Here is a 23,841-nt window from a genome sequence, read left to right on the forward strand (position 1 = left end):
AGAAAATCTTTAATTATACTTACATATAAAATAAAACCTCTAAATTATTCATGAATTCACATTTGTTAATTTTCTACCAGATAATATTGTTGTGCTGTCACAATTTCTAACTCACTAACATTCCACAGAGCCTAAGGAGACAGTTTGGTCAGGAAAAGGCATGGGGATAAGAGTTCAAACCCTGAGTAGTGCAGAGGTGAAGACAGCCAGATTGCGAGGCTCAATGACCAAGCAGGTTGGCCTGGTGACCCACAGATCAGTGAATGAGCCTGTGTTGAGAAAAATGAAGTAGATGGGTGGCACGACACACACACACACACACACACACACACATACACACACACACGCGATGCAGGGTAAATCATGATACATAAATAAACAGCCATCCACTTGAAAAGTGAAGTCCTTCTGTTCTGATCTATGGGATGAGAAGAAGGAAAGTATGGGAGGAGAAGGAACAAGCTTCTGTTTATTCCTGTTACCTGATGTCCCCTTGCTTAGTTCTCTTTGATGCTCCAAGGAAGAGAGCATCCAGCTTCAGTCAGAATTAAGTCAAGAACTAAGGAAGTGCCAAGGCCCACTTTGCAGTAGAAAGTTAAAGCAATTACTAATATGAAGAAAAAAAAAACAAAAACAAAGCTATAGAAAAGCAAAAGTACGTAGAAAAGGGAGCACAGCTACCCAAACATTGAGAAAAATTGAGGGGAGCGGAAAGTCAGAGAGAAAAGAGAAGAGCTGACTCACTGCCAACCTCTGCCTCTGAGCGATGTTCTCTGTCACTCAATGCTTGGTTATTTTTTCCTGATTTCACTCCTTCTTCCACTTTCAGCATTCTCCTTGCTAAGAATTTCCACCCGTGTTCTCTATTAACTGTAAAGTGCCTATGAGGTCTCTGGAATCATCCTCAATGTACAACAAAGAAAACTAGAACTCAGAGACATTTTATAACTTTAAGTATGGACAGCTAGTAGTTACCACCGAGTCAGGTTCCCAACAGGCCTGTGGATTTCCAGAACTGTGTTTTGTTCTGTGAGGACACATCAGTGGTTCTTTCTCAACTGACTTGGACATATTTTAAATTCAGCGATTGCTCCGGTTGCTCTGGAAACCTCTGCTGCTGATTCTACTTTTTATTTTAAAAACACTTCCTAAAATACTCGAGCACTGGTTTTGCAAATGCCCTTTCTCTCTTCTAATGCAGCATCACCCTAAATAGACATATTCAAATGTTTTAACCAAATGAATTAAAATGAAGTTAGCAGCTTATGAGAAATCTATTAATGAGGACATCTGACTCCAGCCCTTCCAAATCATCATCACATCATTTCTGTAATTCTATTTCAAAAGAGATAGTAAATTCTGTTTTGTTTTTGCTTTCCTGGACCACAAAAACAAAAGACAGCTAAAATATGTTTGCTGTTCTTCTTTAAAATGCAGTCTCTTCATGGTCCACCCATAATCCCCCAAACACCGGTATTAATATATCTCTTAATCCATCAAGCTTCCGATTTAGACTCCAAGAAGGGCTTCAGTAATAAACACACAGAAACTGTGGCAGCTCAAACCCACAGCAGAACCAGAGCACCATAGGACTACACATGGAATCAGTTTAGGACTTGAACACACACGGGTGCTTAGGTTTCTGTTTATGGTCTAAATAATAAGGGAGACCAGTTACTAAAATGCTCCCCACTACTTCATCTTAACCCAGTCTTCTCATCTGTGCTGTAAGCGCCTGCCAAAGAAAAGGAGTTGGTGGGATTGCTCTCACACACCCAAAATTCTGCAACAAATGTTACTGTATCAAAAGACACAGACATTGAAAATTGCCTGGGAACTTTTCAGATCTTAAAACAGTTTTTTTTCCATTTAAGCAGAAGTGTAGGAGATGAGATGGCTCAATTGGCAAAGACCGTGACACTCAAATTTGGAGGATATGAGTTCAGCACCTCAGAGCCCGTGTAAAAGGCCAGTGTGAAGGCACAAAAGTATAAATCCAGCACTAGGGAAGCAGAGACAGGTAGCTCCTTGAAGCTAACTGGCAGTCAAGTCAATCTGATGAGCTTCAGGTTCAGTGAGAGACTTTGTGTCTCAAAAAATAAAGGTGTGCAGCAATGGAGGAAAGACCATCATGCATGTTCACATACTATTACCCATGATAACAAATAACTAAAAGTAAAAAATGTAAAGCATTTATAGATTAGATAAGATTAAGATTATAAAAAGTGATTAGAAATCATATCTAATAAAAAATAATTTCAGAAATAAAACAAGAGATAGCTAAAAGAGTTGAGCCTTGCGATAGCAGGACTACTTACAAAAAGAATGTGGGGATTTTGAAGGGGTGCATTAAAAATGTATCACAAAAAAACATGTGTGTATTATACATATGAATTTAAATTTTAATATACACCATTCTATGATGGGGAACCTCCTTCAGCCAATGGCCTTTGAGAGGCTGGACCAGGTTGGGCATAGCATTGGGTATCAAAAAGAGCATGGATCTCCTCACTCGTCTCTCTATCCCCTTTGCCACACCTGGATGTTGGATTCCATTCCTGTTCCCCATTGTGATCTGTGGGTTCCCCTTTAGAAAAAAAAAACTTACTATATTTATTACCATATTTGGAGCTAGCATGGGATTCCTTTATTCACATTCCCCCCCCCATCTACGTGTTCCCCTTCATCTGCCGCCCAACATGGGGCTGAATCCATGCTTACTGCCTCTCCACCCCACCTACCCTAACCCCCTCACTACCCTCCCCCACTTGTGGTTCCAGACTCACGTTTATTGCCCATCCACAGCCCATCTGAAGCTGCCTAGGTCCCCAACTTTCCTTCCTGTAGCCCGCCCTTTTGCACATTGCATGTATTGATGACTTAGGAGGAAAGGTCCTTGACAGGATAAGATTCCATATACACAGAATATATATATATATACACACACTACCAGAAGAATTATAGACACACTAAAAATCAAAGTTGGCTTTGGAGTTGGACAATGGCATGTTGTTAAAAGAAAAATTCAGAGTTTCTCTCTCATGTCAGGAGCCATCTTGTATGGGACAGAAAGAAGAAAGAATTTAGGAAAAATTTTACTTCTCTCCATAACTATTTTGTTTATATCATATCTTTCGTTAAATATATGCCTATATGAATAATGTTTAAGTTTTCCACAATAACTAGATTTTCCTGCAGTAATCTTTAAAGTTTCCAGAAAAAAGATGGGACCCCATAAAAAGTCCACCTGCTTGATATGATGTCATGCTGATGATAGCGCTACTATAAAACTGGTTTTGGGTATTAGCTGCTCAAGACGGTTCCAATTTGGTTAGCTGAAATGGTCCACTGTTTGACAATGTTCTGGCCAGAACTCCAGAGAAGAACTTCAAAAACTCTATCAACTACTCAGACATTATTTGCAATTATACAAGAGTAATCTTGAAACTTAACTGTCATTTGAGTTTACAGGATCCCATAGGAAAAAAATCACCCCCATGATAGCTGGTAGCTGCATCTGCAGAGAAAATGAACCAGATCAAGACCCCTAGACTGGACCAATCTTTCAACAACTCAGGAACCTAAAATACCATGGAAAGGCTTATTTTAACTCTTACATGGACTTACATTTTCCTAAACTTCTAAGAAAATAACAAAAATAAAACAAGACACTTGCTTAACATTTCTCCACAGAATAAAAGCCACTCTACTCAGAACAACACAAGATTCTGGACATTGTTTTCCTGTCTGAAAATGTAATTATGAACATTAAAATCCCTGTTCAAAGCATTTGTTTCCTACTTTGATTCCAGACGCAAAAATAAAACAAAATGAAAAACATTTTGTGTCCCTTTTAAAGGAATTATTTTTAGATTCTGGCTCATTTGAAAATGTTACAACTCAATAAAACAATTAAGAAAAACTTACTTGGAAAAGCATGAGGATAGGTCTTAAGGAAAAAAAAAACAGTTGTTTGGTAATCCAGTCAACTAGGCTTATCCAGAGATGAACCTTTGAAGGAAAAAGTCACAGAATTTGGGGAAATTACTCTTCTAATCTAAGTGGGTTTTCCACAATAATACCCATTCAATTGCTATCATTATTATTACTATTACTATTATTTTTATTATTATTATTTATGAAGCTATTTATTTGTAGTCTATTATCTTACTTCTGTCTGTCTCACAACTAGACATTTTCACCATGCCTGTGTTTTTTAGAGACATAAACAAAATTTTAAGGCAAGATCCCACAGGGCCTTCAGGAAATTTATATGTCACTAGAAACTCTGAGACATTTTAGCAGGACCCAGAAGAACAGCTGCTTCCTCTCAGGGACTTACTCTTTGATCCTGCCTACCGACAGTCTCTCCCACCCAGACCAACCAAATGCTTTCCCAAGCAAACTGGGAGAGCAGAGAGCCATTTCATTTGCAGGCAAAATGATACTTTCCAAGAGGTTTGTAACTTATGTGTGAGCTCAGCACTCAGTACAGCCTCAGCATGGTTGAATCCCAGTTCTTTTCTTGCAGGAACAGCATTTATTCAACAAGTTTTCAAACATTCACAAATTATTGCTTAACCAACCCTTTGTCCAGAAGTCAATTAAGTCAAGTATAATTTGTAGACAGAAAACCGAAACAGAGCAGGCTAAATTAGAATTCAGAAGGAGGTCTCAAGCCTTCCATTATCCCTTTGCCAGACCGCCAAGAATTTCCACATGTCAGTGTGACTTTACTCAAGAGCCTCCAGTAATACCACAGTGTGACCTTCAGTTTGAAAGTATAATGCTCCAAGAGAATTGCAGTGGGTTCGTTTAATGATCTGTTTGTCCCACAAGCCACACTGAGTGCAGGGTAACCTTTGGGACACATTTTACCAAACTACACAATTACCTACCTTAGAGGTCAGTGAACTATAACCACCATCATCTGTTATGAGTAAAGTTTTATTGGACATGGCATTTACATACATATGTATATTTCATCTGTCATCTATCGATTGCCTTTATAGTTAATAGCAAAGCTGAAATGAAAACTTCACAGGGTAGTTGTGAAAGGGAACATCCTGCCCATCTGCCCAAAATACTTGCCTTGTGTGCCTTTGTGAAATAAACTGACCAATCTTCATTCTAGTTATCACAAAGGCTCAGATTGGAGTGACACAATGCATGCTTTATTCCAGACAATAGAGAAAACAAGATGGAGAAGTGGGGAAACAAGACAGAGTGAAGGGAGGAAACAGAACTGTCTAAAGACTGGATGAGGAAAAGGGCTTCATTTATGGGGGAAAGAATGAGAGGAACACAGAAGACCTACTGAAAACTCTAAACTTCAGGTTACTAGCTGGGAACCTGAAATTTACAATAGAGCTAATCTGGCCTCATGGTATCTGCTATGGGATATTGCTCTTGTACATTGTTAGGATTTGTCACTCATATTGGTTTAATAAAGTGCTGATTGGCCAGTAGCCAGGTAGGAAGTATAGGTGGGGTAAACAGACTAGGAAAATTCTGGGAAGAAGAAAGTTAGAGACACAGTCACCCATCAAATGCAGAGGAAGCAAGATAAGGATCCCTTACTAAGAGAAGTACCAAGCCACGTGCCTAAGCATAGGCAAGAATTATGGACTAATTTAGATGTAAGAACTACTTAATAATAATCCTGAGCTAATAGACCAAACAATTTATAATTAATATAAGTCTCTATGTGTTTCTTTGGGACTGAATGGCTTTGGTACCAGGCAGAACTGAAACTTCCATCTACAGATATCTCCCCAACCCACTGATAAATAGTGGACTGTATCTGTAATTCTTCCTGCTATGGTCAGGACTCACAACTGAATCAGTGGCTACTTCAGAGTAAACTTGTCACTTTCATCTCTTGAGTATTCATTTCTCTGTTTAGTTTTAGAGACCTTGACTAAAACCAAAACCAAAACAAAATTTACCGTGAACTAGCCATTCTCCTGCCTCACACCGTAATGATCTGCTAAAACTCAGAGCTGGGTCTCAATTTGACCAGGAATTTCTGGTGTCTTGAGTCTGGAACCAGCCCTGATATCATCATGCCAAGTCCCCAAGCCATTAATAGTGTTAAATTCAGGACTTACAACTGGAACCAATCAAGCAAACAAATGGTTGTAAAAGGGGGTGACTGGGTATGCCTGCTCACAGACCGTGTTGTGTTAAAGCATGCACACTCATTTCAGTGGCTTTGAATCACTGCAAGCACACACCAGCTTCCAGATTTGGACTTTCAGGTCTCACAGGAAGTTTGCTTCACATATAATATTAGGCTAGGCCTTAAAGATTATTTAATTTGACCTTTTATTATTTCAATTAGATGGAGAAACTGACAATACAGTCACATTACTAACTCTCATCCAATAACTTGTAACCCCAAAAATATAATCCTTTAGAAAGAGCCCTCATGATAAAGATGAGGGTGATTAATATCGAAAGATATGTGATATTCTATGTATTTACTTCACACCTTACAAACTGCAATGTACAAACTAACATCTTAACAGGAGTAAACAGAATACAATTCTTGCTGAAATGACACTTAAATTTGCTCAGTTAACTAAAACAAAAATCAATTATGACTCTTGAATCACCCATGAGTCCAAAACTCATTACTACTGTATTGCCTAGTGGCTTGAGAAGACAAAACCATCACAGGGCCAATCATACAGAATTTATTTTATTTTAGTCTCTCTCTCTTGCTGAAGTCTAGAGAAAATTGATACAAATTCAAGTTCTTTTATGATTATGGGTAAATGACAACTCAAGGAGCAACTGCTATTGATTGAAAAATGACACCTTAACAGACATGCTTTTAGCTACTTCTTGGCTCATAGAAGACTTAGAAATAATTCAGGTATGGTTTCTTATCAGACAATACTTGCTGCCTGTAAATTTCTACCCCCATTCAACATAATAGGCTCTAACAGAGTAAAAAGCCACCTGGAAAACATTTAAATGTTCTTAAGAGGTTGTTTATCTACACCTGTCCCCAAAGAACAGCCAGTTAACAGTACATTACTTTTCTAGTTAACATGTACGGGGGCCAGGCTTGTTTTTCTTTTCTTGTTCTTCCTGTCAGTTTGCTCTCTGCGATCTTCATCTTTCTTTCAAATATAGAGTAATGAAGATAGGTCCAGTCTCTCATCATAGGTAGATAAAAATGAGTTCATCTTTAATGAAGCAGAAAGGGAATTATATTTGCCTTCTGGACTTTATGATGGCTCTAGTTCACTTTAGTGGATTCATCAACCAAATGGTTATTCGTATTTCCATCTAGATTAGAATATATCAAATATAGTTACACAGAAGTGTTTTGACAGACGAGTTTTCCTTTTCCTTGTGTAATTATTGGAAAAAGAAAGGTGCACACTCATGCTGCTCCAGTGTGAACACATCTTGAGTCCTATTTGCCCTTGTTCTGCCCTGGTGTAATCCCTGTGCCCCAGGTTGAGTAATCATTTTACCAAATAAGATGACATATCTAACGTTTCAGAGTGGTGAAATAAATGTTTCAGTTATTTTTGATTTTGAAAACTCTGGATATTATGAAGTATACCATTTATTTATAAATTAAATACAGTTTTCCTAAGCCTGGTATTTGACATGTTCTTTCTGGCACTGGCATTCAGGTCAGGCCTGTGTAGTGGGTATCAGTTGAAGAATTTAGCAAGCAAACCTATTTTTATATGTGGCTGCCTTCCTTCAGTTCATGATGGACTCCACCTCCACAAAGGTCATTAATCCCTTGAAAATCAACTTAAAGTTGAACCTCTTACATTAGGATTTATGGCCCAGGTGAACCCATAATGATATCTTTCTATTCACATTCCAGACACTGTAACTTCTGAAACATTCATTGCACACATCCTAAGCTCTTTTTTTGGTGTTATGAATTACTAGTTTCTCTTCACTATAAGGTCTTAGAGGATAAATTACACAGGGCATGTTTTTGTGTGCCCATCATGGAGCTCAAGCATTATTAAATAGTATAGTTCAGTTGAACAGGATGAGAGTAATCACAAGAATGTTGATAGCAATGGTCATTACCAGAGAATATTTATTGTTCATCTAAGATCAACTAATAAGTCAAAAAATAAAAATCTTAAGATGAGTGTGGTGGTATATGCCTGTACTACCAAATATTCAAAGAAAGGAAGATCTTGAGTTATGGAGTGAGTTCCAGGCCATTGAAGACTATCCAGTGTAACCCAATCTCAAAAACTGAATTAAAGAGGAAACCTGAGATAGTGAGGTTAGTTGTGAGATTGTTAATACAATGTCTGAAGTCATTGCACTGAATTTGAAGCATTCGATTCTTCCTTTTGCTCTTTACAAGAGCATTTAAGAAGTGAATGAGTTTGAGTTCATAACATCCGGCGTTGGAGTAAATAGTATTGTAATCTGCTGGCCTGGTTTGTCATCTGGGTACCCTGTCCCTTTAAGAAACAAGCTCCACCCACTCCCAACCTTTCCCCTTCCACTGAGATAAGTGAATCTCATGCCTCCTCTCCAGTCCCCAGCCCCACCTTATTGCCCTTCTTCTGCCTCTCTCCTTTCCTCTTCTCCCCTTCCTTTCCCCCTTTATAACTCACTAAATAAATTCTATACCCCAGCTCTTTCTCAGCATGGCATATCTACCTGTGTGTCTCCCGCCCAGGCCTCAGGCCACTCACCAGCATTATGAATGGTAACACTGGTTTCGTGACTTGGATAGGCAGCTTCTGTCTCTCTCTTCTTTCCCCCTTCTCTTTTTGTCCTCTTCCTCCTTTTCCTCCCCTCTCCGTAGCCCAATAAATGGCATATCTGTCTGTCTCTCACCCACCGTGGTCTCCCACCCACCCAAGCCTCAGGTGCCCCTTATGGGACCGTTGCCCCTTGTAGACCCAGCCTCAGGCCCCATCTCTTTATAAATGATAACAAAATAGTATACTCATTGTTCACCGGGCTTTAAAAATCTTTGCTAATTAATTAACTCATTAATCACTAGCTAAACTGGCAAACTGAAAAAAGAAATTACAAGGCAGGAAATCAAATGAGTGGTGGCAGCAATCTGAAAGCAGACGTGCAGTCTCTGCTCTAGACAGGGAGAGAGAGGAATGGGGTCCATTAGCTTATACACTGGGCTGGGTTTTCATTTTTCATCTCTTGTCTGGCTTTTGTCTGGAAAGTGTCCAACCAACTTTGATATTAGACAGTCTGTCTTAAATATTACCTCTTCTGCCAGTCAGTTTACCATACCGGTTTTCTACACACTAGATGCTCAACACCAAATATAGCACCATTCATGCTCAAGAAATGTGTAGAAGGGAGATGGGAGGACAGATAGAAGAGGTGATGCAAAACAGCTCTTTTCCGCTTTAACCAAATGAACCAAAGCCTAAAATTAGAAGAAAATGCTAGAGTTGAGAAAATGCTAAGTAGCTACGATTATTTGAACTCTGGGATAATACCATCTAAACTTACATTCCTTGCCCTCCTGACTTCTATTTTGAAAGTTGTCTGTCCTCTGAGGATTCACTTCAGGTTTTTGCCCCTCTTGGTGTGGGGACCCACAGAGAGAAACGCTGTGCTTGACAGTGGGCAGCAGCCTCATGCAGCAAGCAGCAAGCTGCTCCCCCTCAGAGCAATCTGAAAATCAATCCAGTGTTTCCTGGACAGGCTGATGTCACCCTCTCCTGTAACAGAAAAGAGCCAAGACACTCACTTTGTGCTCATTAAAATTCTGTGTACTACGCTATGCAGGAGCCAGTGCCTATTTCAGGGCAGCCATAAAACAAAGCAATAAGTGTTCTTGTCTCTGCAGACAAGGTGGGGGAGAAAGAGGTGTCCTGAGGGAGGAAGGGAATGGGAAGAAAACCGAAGGGATTCTTCAGTTAATGCTTACCCAATTCTACAGATAAAGTGAGTATCACCATATACCTTGAAAAAAACTTCTGAGACAGAAACAAATTCTAAAGTACTCCAAAAATTTTAAACTGAAATAGGTCAGTCAGAAAAGATACTAATAGACAATTTAATCTAGAGAAATTACTTTCCACCTAAGAAATTGAAATCATAATTTGTGCTTCTTCTATTATTTTCATTAAGTCGTTTTTCTTTTTACAATGATTTTCAAGGGAAGATATCTGCTACTGATCCTCCTACTATTTGCATAAACATGGAAACTGGTTCCCCCAGATATCTGTTCTGAGCCTGTGCACAGAGCTGTGTGCACACACCTTACTTACGCAAGTGGAAATGTGTGAAGACATTTGTTCCCAGGACTGCTGAGCTCTCCTTGCCAGTGTGGAGGAACTCTGCAGTTGAGCATCAACTCACTCTGATGGTGGGAGGCAGGCTAGCTCTGCCAAGCATGAGAGTTTGCTGTTCCTCTCCCCTATTGTCAGCACCTTTTTTTTTTTTTTGCCATTTTTGACATTCATCTAGAAGTGAAGAGATGCAAGGGTTCATTCTGAGACAGAGGGGTCTTGCTATGGGAAGTTCCACCCAGGGTTGAAACAAGACCCCATAACTCTTCAAGACACAGGTGCTGAGATTTCTATCAAAGTCAGCTGAGAAAAGTTCCTCTGGTTTTGAACATTCTTCTGGGATTTTATTTTTCATTTATTTATTTATTTTGGGTGCCACACCTCAGAATACACACAGAGGTCAAAAGACAGCTCGCAGCAATCAGCTGTTTCTTTTCACCTCTTGGGCTTCCGGGCAGTGAGCACCCTCATTCATTTCGCTATCTCACTGGCCCTGTTTGGTTTTTTGGAGACAGTCATGTGTGATCAAGGCTGATTTATAATTTACTATGTAGTTGGGGATGATCATCCTGCCTCTTGAATGCTGGGATTACAAACATGAGCCACCACACCTGGTTTATTTCATGCAATGCTGGGATCAAACCCTTTCTAGGCAAGCACTTTACCAACTGGATTTCATTCCCAGACCATCTTTGAACATGAAATATCAAAGATTCTTCTCCCGAAACCACAGACAAACCAAACTTAAAATATTCTGATAATATTCTGGTGACAGAGACTGTGCTTGCTATTCTACACACACACACTCTCACACACATGCATGCACACATACACAAACACACACAAGAGACAGAGGGGGAAGGAATGGAGGAAGAGAGAAAGAGAGAGAGAGAGAAAGGGCCATGTATATTGTAAATGGAAGGTTTCCATTCTAAGCCTTCTTTGGACAAGCTTTTCTTTCAGAGTTCATTAGAAATAGACCCCAAAATGATGCTCAGACTACAGCCCGTTTGTGATAGGAGCCCATGTTAATAGGTAACAAATAGCTATAACCAGCTCCCCTTCCTTATGGGTCAAAAAGAAAGGAAAGCAGACAGAGTTCTTACAGGGAGAGCTGGTCCTGGGTCTGCTTAATAGAGAAAGGAGACGGGTTCTCTCTGTCTATACTCCTCTTTCAGAAAGAGTCAATTTCTAGCTTGAACTGGGGCCTGGCCAGGGGAGCCAGGAAGATTGAACATCTACAATGCCACTGTGTTTGTGGGTAGAGGTATCTCTAGAAACTATGCCACATAGGATGGGAAGGGGACACCCCAAGTTCTTTGTCTTCTGCTATAAGTCACCCTGCCCTGAATAATGGCATAAGTATGGAGCAGAATAAGTAAGTAGAGTCTCTGAGAACACACGAAACACGGGGCTTTCTAAACCATGAGTCTCTCTGACCAACTAGAATCATATTCCACTTCTGCCCCTTCCCTGTTCTATGACCTATAGCAAACCATTAAACCTCTCTGGACATCAGTTTCCTCCTCTACAATTAGGATCATAACAGTCTCTACTTCAGTGAACAATTATCAGAATGACATAGGGTACATTTTCCAAGAGTTAAGGATATTCCTTGAACCCAGTAAAAGATATGCAAGTGTTAGGCAAGGTTACTGGCGCACACCAGCCTGGTTTCCAGAAATTTTTGCCTGGAGTTTGAAAACGAAAAAAGGAAAAGGGGATAATTCTGATTTCTGCTCCCACCCTTTGGTCCAGAATGAACCTAACCTGGTAGGAACTGTTTACTTTGGGCCCACTGGCAGCTGCACTGCTGTCTGACCCTGCCAAAGAACCCAGGTGTCCTCAGAGGACATCAGCTCTGAGGAGGAGTCAGGTTCTTTTGCCCTGCATGGAGACATAGGCTCTTGTTTTGAACTCAGTGCTGATTTTTATTTATTATTAACATGAGAGACAAAAATATATGTTAAAACTTTATACCTTGTACAGCATCTTATTGGAGCGGTGAGGGGATGAAAAAAAACAGACACGCAGGGATATACAGAAAGGCTAGGATCTGGTCGATGAGGCTCTCCAACGGAGAAGCCACAGCACCCTGGAAGCTCAGCGTATTTATTAAAAACAGGCGAACAGAGAGGCATGGTTATTGTATGTAGTTGAATAAGGAGGGGTTACTGCATAGAGACAAACAAGGGAACAGAGTTTACGGTATATAGCTGGATCAAGAGAGGGGACAGCATTGTCTAATCTCAGTGGAAGCAGTCTCTGCAAGGTTGCAGTCTTTAGGCTGTAAATATTCAGGGATAAAAGTTATGGTGAACATTTTCTACACACACTGGCAGCATCAGCTCACAGACTGGAGGAAGGCTTTGATATCCCTCTGAGCCTGACCCTTGGGACTTTCCATTTCTGAAGAGTCTGAGGCTTGGGAGTCCTTTATATGGCTGTACTCATGTCAACAATACATTTCTCTGCTCCCTATAACTTTGTTCTTAATTTTTCTTGTTTAATCTATTCTGATTTGTTTTATTGAGACAGGTTCTCATGTAGCCCAGGCTAGCTTCAAAAACCCTGTAAAGTTGAGGGTGTTTTTGATCTGTTGATGGTTCTGCCTTACCCTCTCGAGTGATGGGGTTGCAAATATGTACTTTGAGATAATCTGGTTCTGCGGGTAGAATCTGGGCTTTGTGCAGAATGGGTGAGCATTCTACCGACTGAGCTACAGAAATGGCCCTCACTGTGTTTCCTTCCTGCTGATACATAATGCATCCAATCCACTGTAATGGGAGCATGGCACATAGGGAACCTGATGACCAGGTGCCACTATTATAGTAGTAGACTGTGCATCCAGGCTTGGCTGGATGGGAAATCAGGTAAACACAAATATATTCATATAAATTGGGAGGGCTTGTGCATGCCCTTGTGTCCTAAGGATTCCTGTGCTCCATCTACTGAATGGTCGTGCCTCACTCTCCGAAGCACGTGTTCTAGAAATCTACTGGAACAACAAAGGACTTCACAGGCCTTCTGAGACATAACCCATGTGTAAGGAAACAACTCAAAAGTGAAATGACTAGCCTTTGGGTTGGTGAGGGACCATAACATGACATATTTAACTAGTCTGAAAAACTCAGGCCTTCTCTGGTTCACCCATTTGCAGATTCAGAATTACTTTAATCAGACAACCACCATCAACATTCATGAAAGCTGCCTTCTTATCCTTATCTTGATCTGAAGAGCAAAGAGAAACTTACCCTGCCCTTATGGTTTCCATGGTAAACAGCACAGCCTCCTCAAACATGGGTAGAGTTGCCAGGGAATATCATCATTCTATCTCCCTTCTTTGGGTATGGAGCAGCCTTGGGCACTGTTCATCTTAGTAGTCCTGGGTGTGAAACCAGAGCCAAAATTACTGATCCCTTAGATCCTCAAAGCTGCACTCTATAGTACTGCGTACACTCTGCAGTAAACTGACCTGCACTTGCCTCTAAGTGCGGTTGAAGTTTAGATAGCTTCAAGCTTTAGGTGAATCACTTCTGGAGCCTCACTTTCAAAATCAGCAAAATGGAAATGGTGACTAACACTGGGATGTGAACAGTAAGTTGGGAGCAAAGCCACCCAGAAAGGAAATGTTCAGCAGTCCCATGTGCCCACTCCATCTCTACTCCGCCCTCAACCCATTAGCATGCCATCACCACCCCAGTATCTACCCTGACAATCCTGGTGACAATCCTAGGTGATTCCACAGCCTCTCAAGTGACAATCAACTGTAATTGTCACACTCTATCATGTGATTTCCATGGCCTTTATTTTAGTCTTCCTTGTATTTTAAAGGAAAACATTGGAAGAAAAATCCTTAGAGCATTTCTTCCTTACTGTTTGAATTATCCAAAAAAAAATTTCAAAAATCAAATTATTCATTGCATGTTTAGCAATCAATAAAGCAGTTTTAAGGAAGGCTTTAAAAAGTTACGTTAGGAGCATACCTACCTTTCATATTAGAAATGCAAGAGGTCGCTTATCTGAACTCCAGTGCCTTTGTATGACCTTCTGAGCCACAGAATAAGCTCTCTCAACTACCCACGCCACAGAGACAACTAGCTGTGATTAAAAGGAAGCTGATAAGGGCAACAGGAAAATTTCAGAAAGCAGGAGATGCAGGGCAGGATTCCAGCAGCAGATGTGTGTGGTACAGCCAGGATAAGGAAAGAGGTGAATTTGGTTTCAAATCGTTCATACCTCCAGTTCTGACATCTTTCACTTCTTCACAGGCTGTGACTCATCAGGAACTGCCTTGAGTAGCTTCATCCCCCACATTTGGCTTTTCTCACCTCCTCTCAGACAACCATCCTGTGCTTTGCAAATGCCGTGTTCAGATTGCCAGGCACACCAGCCAGCTCCAGCTCCACAGGGAGGTTAGCAAAGTCTGCTAATGATGACTTCCATTTGCAGTTGGAGGGTAGCTGCTTCTCTGACACTCAGTGAGAAACCAGACTGTCTTCATTATCTCCAAAGCTGCATCTTTTGGGAAAAAATCCACATACATACATACAAAACAAAAATCCCCACGTATCTGGTATATTCCATCTACCATTTATCAGACCACTTTAATTTAAAAGTAAAAGTCAAGCTGGATTGGTGGTTCACACATATAATTCAAACACTCTGGAGGCTGAGACAGAGGGATTGCCACAAATTCAAGCCCAGCCTCAGACACACAGTGAGTTCCATACCAATCTGGGATATATAATGAGATTCTATCTTGGTAAAAAATGAACAAATAAATGAGAGAAAGGGAATGCTGTACTAGTGTGGATGTTGCAGTGGGGTATTCATAATCAACTATCCAATATGTGGGGTAACTCCCATGAAAATGAAGAAAATGATACATTCAATCGCTGAGTAAAAACTTGGGGGAACCCATCTGTGAGTAGTTTCTAGAGACCCAGCCAAGGCTATGATACACTGCCTGGTTCCCCAAAGAGTTTATAATCAAACTAGGGAGGAAAATTACATTAGAATGCTTTTTAGTTTTTAATTTAATGTAGCAAAGTGAGACTACACAAGAACAAGGTATCAAAACATATTTAGTTGCCAATAGACACGTAGGCTGATGGTAGAGAAAGTCAGTGTAACACATGCTGATGCGAGAAGACTTTGTAGCAGCATGGGATCCACCCTGGACTGACTAGACAGGAATGGTGGATGTTACTAATTAGGAGAGAGAATTTAGAGTGTATCTAAAGCAACCATCAGAGAGAGCACCAGGAGTTACCAGTCATAGGTGTTTATGGAGGCCTGTTCAAAGCCATGGTGTCACACTCGAGTATATGGTTTCTATGGTCTTTATTTTAGTCTTCCTTGAATTACAAAGGAAAAGATCAGAGGAAGCATGTCCTAGGGAAATTTCTTCCATAACATTTGAATTACCATAAAATTTTAAAAATCAAATTTTTCATTTCGTGTTTAACAATCAATAAAGAAGTTTTTAGGAAGATTGAGAAGAACTGTGTTAGGAACATACCTTTGTATTAGAAATGCAAGACAGGTGGTGGTGCACGAATTTAATCCCAGCACTCGGGAGGCAGAGGCAGGGGGATCTCTGTGAGTTCTAGGCCAGCCTGGTCTACAGAGCAGTTCCAGAGAAGGTTCCAATGCTACATAGAAACCCAGTCTCGGGGAAAAAAAGAAAGAAGTTTGACTGCCACTCTGCAGTTTAAATTAACCTGGCCAAGCCCCTGCCGAAAACACTTCCCTTCACTGAGAGTTCTGCAGAACAGTTGTTTCCCTATGGGACCAAGCTGAGGTTCTTCTTTCCAGTAATCTTGGAGGTTCTTATGGTTGAATGCACATAACCGATTTCCAGTGTCCTTCACATACTCCTTCAAAAACCACTCACCCCCACATACTAAAGAATAAAACCAGAGTCTCCCAAGACTGCAGCTGCAAGAAGAGTATACCAGCCTTGGCTGCCTGTCACTCAGCACCAAGGGCAGGCCAGTCAGAGGGACAGTTTCAAGATGTTTCCAAAAAGCTCTACAAACTTCCTTATTTGTTAATTAATAGCAGTGAGTACTGATGACTGTCCTATAGGTCCATTGATTTTACCCATTTTCCTCTTCTGTTGTCACTGTGGCTGCCTCTCTCCCACTCCAGAAATAATATAAACTAAATAAATTGATAGTTATGTATTTATACGTAAATATGAATATATGCATATACATATATTTATACATATGTAAAGTCACTATTCCTAGAACTATCTCCAAAAGAAACTGCTTCTTAAAATGGTATTTCCTCCAAAATGAAAGACTGGGTTACAGTCTTTATTACACATTGTAGTATTCAAAATACTCAAAAGGCAGTGCTCTCACGATACATTTTCCTCCCCGATAGAATGTAGCAACAACAACGGAAATCAAACAAACATGATTAGAATTGCAGCCAGGCCAGGTGGCACAGGTCCGTAATCCTAGCCTTCCAAAGGAAGAGGCAGGAAGATCAGGAGTTCAAGACCAGCCTCAGCTACAGTGAGGCTAGTGTGGGCTACAAGGGATCCTGTTTTCAAAACAATAACAACAGCAAAATATTTTTGCATTGGTGAGGACATGTTTAAGCTAGGTTGATATTCTTTACAAAGGAAGAAAAATAAGTTAAGCATGAAGCTTACCTACACTTCAAAAAAATATTTCCATCAGGAGTTTACCTTAAGGAAGCCAATTTAATCTGCTTACTTCTCTTGTAACACATGACACCAAGGAAATAGTTTTAGCCACAAAAAACACACAATATATAGAAACCTCGTATACTGATCTCTCTGCATGACTCATTTAGGAAAACCAGGCCAGAGGTGAGCAGTGTCAGCCAGGACAGGCTCAGCCCTCCTTGTCTCAAAAAACAGGATGGTTGTTTTCTCAAGAACAATACCTGAGGTTGACCGCGCGCACGCACGCACACACACACAACAACAACAACAACAACAACACACACCCTCAGAGCACTGAATTGTCAATGCCGACAAATAGAAGTGTCAGTTTTTCAAGAACTAAAAATAAGAGGGAGAACCTGACAAAGGCTGCTCTTTCCTAAAAGTAACCCCTGTGTTACTTTTAGGCTCATGAGTCTCCTTATCTTCTGAGGACATCTTAAAGTAAACCATAGTTGGTTAAGCATGTTATTAAACTCACATATTAAAGGTAGAAAATAAGTTTCTGAAATGTAAGTAATCCAATCATTTATCTAGGCATGCCAGGCACATTCTTCTGCTCATAAGACAGTAGCAAGATGTGGATCTGTTCAAACAGCATCATTCAGCCACCACCCAAATTTGCTTTGGCAAAGGATCTCTGTAAAATTTTATTTGCTTGTTAATCAAATTCTTGTAGGTGCTACATCAGCTATATTTGTATCCATAGGTGTGCACATGCAATGGCATGTACCTGGAGGCTAAATTGTCAGCATTGGTCTTGTTCCCCTGCCATGCAGGTTCAAGGATGAAACTGAGATCATCAAGCTTGGTGACAAGTATCCTTACCTAAACCATCTTGACAGTCCCAGAAAAACTGCTTTTTCTTAATTTGTTCTTTTGTTTGGTTGGATGGTTGGTTGGTTGATATTTATAGACAGACTCACTCCATAGCCCAGGATAGACTCACTATACAGGACACACTCGCTGTGAAGTTATAGCAATCCTCTTGCCTCCGCCTCTGAAATGCTTGGCATATGCCAAGGTTCCTGACTGTTCATTAACAATGTTTATTAAAAAATAACAATTGTGACTTACAGTTCTAGCCTCAAGAAATGGCCATGTTGATCATGAGCATCTGGACTGTGAAAAAAGGATCAAATGGAGTGTGTGTGTGTGTGTGTGTGTGTGTGTGTGTGTGGTGTACAATTATGGTTGAGTATACATAGTAGATAGGTTGGTCTACAGAAAGAACAAGAGATATGCTTTACTCCATTGACAATAACATTGATACTTTCCATCATGGATTAACAGGTAAGAACACTCACTACATGAGGGGCTGAGTTTGGATCTCCAGCACCCACGTGAAAGGAGCTGGGCTTAGCCCTGCCTTCCTTTATCCCCAGCACTCAGAGGGTGGACATAGGAACATCCTTGGGGCTAGCTAGCTGCTCAAGGATCAGCGGGAGGACTAGTCTCAGAAGAATAAGGCAGAGAACGAGAATGGATAGAGCAGGCCACACAACCTTTTTCTTATGTGTGCATAATCATATGTATCTTCATGCACATGTGCACTCATTCACATGTACACACACTAAAGGAAAGGGAAGGAAGGAACGAATGAATGAACGAACGAAGGAAGCAATCCAGTCATTTGCATCTCTTTGGATGGAGGTCAGATTCTGCTTCTAACTGGTTGTGCAGTTTTGAAGGGAATTGTTAGTTGTCATGATATTTTGTTGTGTTTTAACAAATAAAGCTTGCCTGAAGATCAGAGTACAAAGCTAACCCACTAGAGGACAGGGAGTGGTAGCACACAATTTTAATCCCAGGATTTGGGAGACAGAGCCAGATGGATCTCTGTTTGTTCAAGGCCACCCTGGGGTACATGAAATTAATCCACTCTAAAAGAGAAACAGAGCTCACACAAAGGTGATGTCGCACTTGAGATCATACACCTTTAAACACAGCACTAGGGAGGTGGAGACAGGAGTGATCTGGCTGGGCAAAGAGAGAAACATAAGGCAGGAGGAGAAAGGAGCTCATTGCCGTCTGAGCAGCAGTCAGTCTGAGGATGCAGTCTGAGGACAGAATCACCCTTTGGTCCGAGCATTGGTAGAGGTAAGAACCTAGTGGCTGGTCACTCTGCTTCTCTGATCCTTCAGCTCTCACCCCCTGATAGCTGACTCTGAGGTTTTATTATTAAGAACAATTAGAATTTGTGCTATAGCTATCCTCTTTGATATGCCATTTTTAGCTGTAAAAAAGGGAACAGTAGTTATCTAGCTAGGATAGAAGATTACTAAATCCCATCAGAGAGAGCAATATCATAAATTATTACTCACATTTATCTTTATTATTGGTTTATCAACATCCTTTAAGGTAATCTGTGCCCATCAGACTTCAAGATATTCTGGTTTTCAGCCTCAAATAAGCACTAAGATGTGGTGAAGAAGCAAACCAGTGAAGGCTTCAACACTTTAAACACAGAGATATGCACAGTGAAGACCCACAGCCAGGGGGAGGTAAGGGAGAGATCTTTAGCTCTGTAGAAAACTCTCCCAAATGCTCAGATATTTTTAGATAATTTTCAAAATGCAAAGCTGACATATGCCAAGAGGCATAGAACAAACACCCAGGAATATTTTGCTTTGATTTTACACAGGTTATTTTTACAGATCTGTCTAGCTGTGTGGATTTCATTGTGAATGAAATGAAGCTGCGATCTTGCTTCCATGGTAACCGGTTTCTTTGTGATTGGCTGAGCGGTATCCAGGCACTTCAATCTCTGAGAAAAGACAAGGGTTGTTAATATTTAACAGATGCGGTAAAACCCACCAACCCTGTGGCATTTGTTATGCAACTCACATAAAGAGAGCAAATGGGATTCAGATCCAGCTTAACATCATCTCACCCTGAAGTGCTCTTGTAGATTTTTTTTTCCTTGTTAGAACCCTACATAAAGAATACCAGAAGTAGGAATGGAAAATGATGTGCTGAAGTCTCATCTTCCTTGGGATAGATGTGGCCTTCATTCCATTTGCTCATAAGATAAAACAGCTTTTCAAAGGTAAAAAGTGTTCAAAAGAAATGTTTCTGCCATTTCACCTTTACTCGAGATCAAGAAACTATCTTTTGTCTAACAGAAAAGTTTATGCCATCACGAGCATACAGGGTTGTTAACTAGACTAGATGAAGCAAACACTACCAATTAAATGTGTTTCCCACGGTCAATGGGAAATTAGAAAGTTGTTTTTTTTATTATTTTGGTTTTGGGTGTTTTGTTTGCGTGTGTGTGTGTGTGTGTGTGTGTGTGTGTGTGTGTGTGTGTGTGTGTGTATGTATGTGTGTGAATGTATTTGAAATGCCTATGATGCCTTGAATTAAGAAAAATGTTCTTGGGGCTGGAAAGGTGACTCACAGCTTAAAAACACTGGCTGTTCAAGTCCCAGCATTGAAATGGCTAGCTCATAACTACTTATAATTCCATATCTAAGGGATTCAATGCACTCTTATGACCTCCATGAGCATACAAATGGTGGACATGCATAAACACAGGCAAAACACACGCACACATTAAATAAATAAATAAATAAATAAATTTTTAAAAAGAGTCCTCACAAAAACACGTGGGTCTGAGAGTATGGCTCAGTCACTAGAGCGCTTGCCTAGTATGCACAGATCCCTGGGCAAAATACACAGCACCATAAAAATACAGGTATGGTGGCATACACCTGTAACTTCAGCCTTGGCAGCTAGAGAAAGAGAGAAGTTCAAAATCATTCTCTTATAAACAAGCCTGAGATACACAAGTCCTTCAGGACAGAAGTTAAAACATCATAGAGAGCTTGGGTTTCCAAAAGTTAATTTCCAGATACTCATCCCCTGCTCAACACAAATGAATTCATAGGTAACAGAGCAACAGTTCTGAAAATCAGTTGTGACTTTAGCACCTTTAGTGAACAGTCTACATTTTCTAGCTTGTTTCAATATCTCCTTTGGGATTATTTGAATTACTCAATTTCTGATAGTATCATAAATAATAAAAATCCAGAGTCAGATATTGTGATTCAATCCAAAAATCATAAAAGCAAAGCAGCCAAGCCACTAGAGGAGTTTTACCTCTACCAAGGCTGGGCAACCGCAGACTAAACAGAATAAAACTCTCTCTCTTCTCTTATTTTATGCTCCCTCTAGTGCTGGGATTAAAGGTGTGTGACTCCCTAGGACTGGGATTAAAGGCATGAAGCACCACCACCTGGATTTTTTCTGCATTGATCTTGTGTAACCCAGGATGGCTTTGAACTCACAGAAATCTATTTGCCTCTGTCTCCCAAGTCCTGGGATTAAAGATGTATGCCACAGCTGCCTGTCCTCTGGTGGTTTAGTTTGCCCTTCCGATCTTTAGGCAAGCTTTATTTACTAAAAACATAAATAAAATATCACCTACCTGATAGAGACTACAATTTGAAAGTGCAAACATCTATATACAGATAAAAACTTTAAAAATGTTTAGAAGGGAAATTATTACACTTTGACCTTACATATAAATTGACTCTCTAGAGACACCCTGATTATACTGTACAAATGTCCAGACTATACCATGATCTGATGTAAGTGTTCATGTCCTACTTCTAATTGCTAATCTTATATGATAATGTATATAGAATAAATCTCAGATATGACAAATTAATATAAATGTATAAAATACTGCCAGAACATGCATTAAAATATTATTAGTCATTATTATTTCTCTAGGTTTATAGAGTTTGTGGGGTTTTGATTTTTCATTTCATATATATCTCAACATGTTTACACAATGGATTTTTTATTTTAAAAAATATTTATGTACTTTAGAGAAAGCATCAGTATTTCCTAGAGTCTTCTTCATAAAAAATAATCTTCTGATGCATCACAAAGTCTTATCCAATTACAAATAGCATGTATGTATAATGTTTTTCCAGTTACTCTGCAACCTGGGGGAAGGTATTGCAGACAGTTGAACCCTTCTTACCTATAGAAAAATGAAAGCCAGGAATCAGCTAACTTGCCATGATGGCAGAGTACATGAATAAGAGCTAGAAGGTGACCTAAGGTACCCAACACTTGGATTGTATACCACTTATAAACACTGGTAATTCGTGTTATTTTAAGTCAAGTCACAAATCCATGACCATGCCTTGACTTCTTATGTTCTATTGCTCCCTGTCACATTTTTGTGATTGATACTCTCTTAGGGTTATCACCATTTCTATGATGAAGCTCAATGACAAAAAGCAAAGTAGGAAGAAAGGGTTTATTTGGTTCCCACATTGTAGTTTATTATTGGAGGAAGTCAGGGCAGGAACTCAAACAGGACAGGATCCTGGAGGCAGGAGCTGATGTAGAGGCCTTGGAGGGGTGCTTCTTACTGTCTTTCTCCCCATGGCTTACTCAGCCTCCTTTCTTTAGAACCCAGGACCACGAGCCCAGGGATGGTCCCACCCACAATGAGCTCCCCACCCCATCAATCACTAATTAAGAAAATGCCTTAGAGGCTTGCCTACAGCTAAATCTTATGAAAAAATTATTTCAACTGACACTTCCTAAAACTAGCTAGCACTCATATATGAAGACTGTCATAATAAAGCTCATCATTGCGGCACACACCTATAGTCCTAGCACTCAGGAGTTGGAGGCAGGTTGGCAGGAGTTCAAGATCATCCTTCCCTACATACTGAGGTCAAGGCCAGTCTCAGAGATTCTATTTCTAAATAATAAAAGAAAAAAAGGGATAATGAAATATTTGTTATTTTGTATTGCTCCATCCCCCAAAATTAGAAAAACAAAAATTAGTCAAGTAACCAATAAACATTTGTTAACTAACTTATAACAATTCTTTCTTTGTTACAATCTTTAAAACTTATTTATTTATGCAGTTAAGTATAATTAAGAGGTAAAAGGTGATGCTTTGAATTTTCTTCTCTTTAACTATTTTACAAAGTTTGAAACTTGAATGTAAAACAGACATGCTTTTGTGGTCATCAGCAAAGCTTTAGAGCACAGGTAAGAAGTGGGAAACAACCTGACCATTTATCTAGATAGTGAATGCAGGGCAATGCCTGGATAGCACTCAGGGGAACTATGTCTCCAGGCCCATGAGACAGTGGCAGCAGGAGGAGGCAGTTCCTTCCAATACCACCACTGCTCCAGTCTCATCCTAGAGTATTATAAACACTCAGGAAGATGGAGCTGCAAGGGAGAGTTTTAATATGCATGCTTGAGAAAAATGAAGAAATGAACGCCTAACTGCCCCCAGGAAAGCGCAGTTACTTCCCACTTTCTCGGTTGCTCATTTGTTTTAAAGGTTCTGAATCCCACTAACATACATGAGTAAATGGAAGATGGTCCTTTCTCCTGGCAGACATAGCCAGGAGAATCCAGTGCTTTAGTTTTGGGAATGTAGTGGGGTCTGACAGAATTCATTCTTCCCAGTCAACCCCTACAGGAGCCCTCTCATGAAAACAGCTGCACACTGTCTGCCATGTGCCCATTCATAAACTAAAGACAAAATAATGTTGGGTCTCTCTAACTGGAGGGTATTTTGTATGTGCTTGTGTGTAGGTGGGTATGGTAATTCATGTGTGCACACTTGCATGTGGAGGTCAAAGAACAACAGAGAATAATCTTCCTCAAATACCATTGGTGTTTTCTTGACAGGGTCTTTCACTGGCCTGCAGCTGGGTAAGTAAGCTAGGCTGGTTGGCCAGTGAGTCTCCAGGGATCCACCTGTCTCAGCCCCTACATGTATATTTTATCTATTGAACACTGGGATTACAACTGAATGCCACTATGCGCAGCAATTTTTCCCCATAGGTTCTAGGTATCAAACTCAGGGTTTGT

This window comes from Microtus pennsylvanicus, chromosome 16 (genome assembly GCF_037038515.1).
Source record: "Microtus pennsylvanicus isolate mMicPen1 chromosome 16, mMicPen1.hap1, whole genome shotgun sequence".
In the NCBI taxonomy this organism is placed as follows: domain Eukaryota; kingdom Metazoa; phylum Chordata; class Mammalia; order Rodentia; family Cricetidae; genus Microtus; species Microtus pennsylvanicus.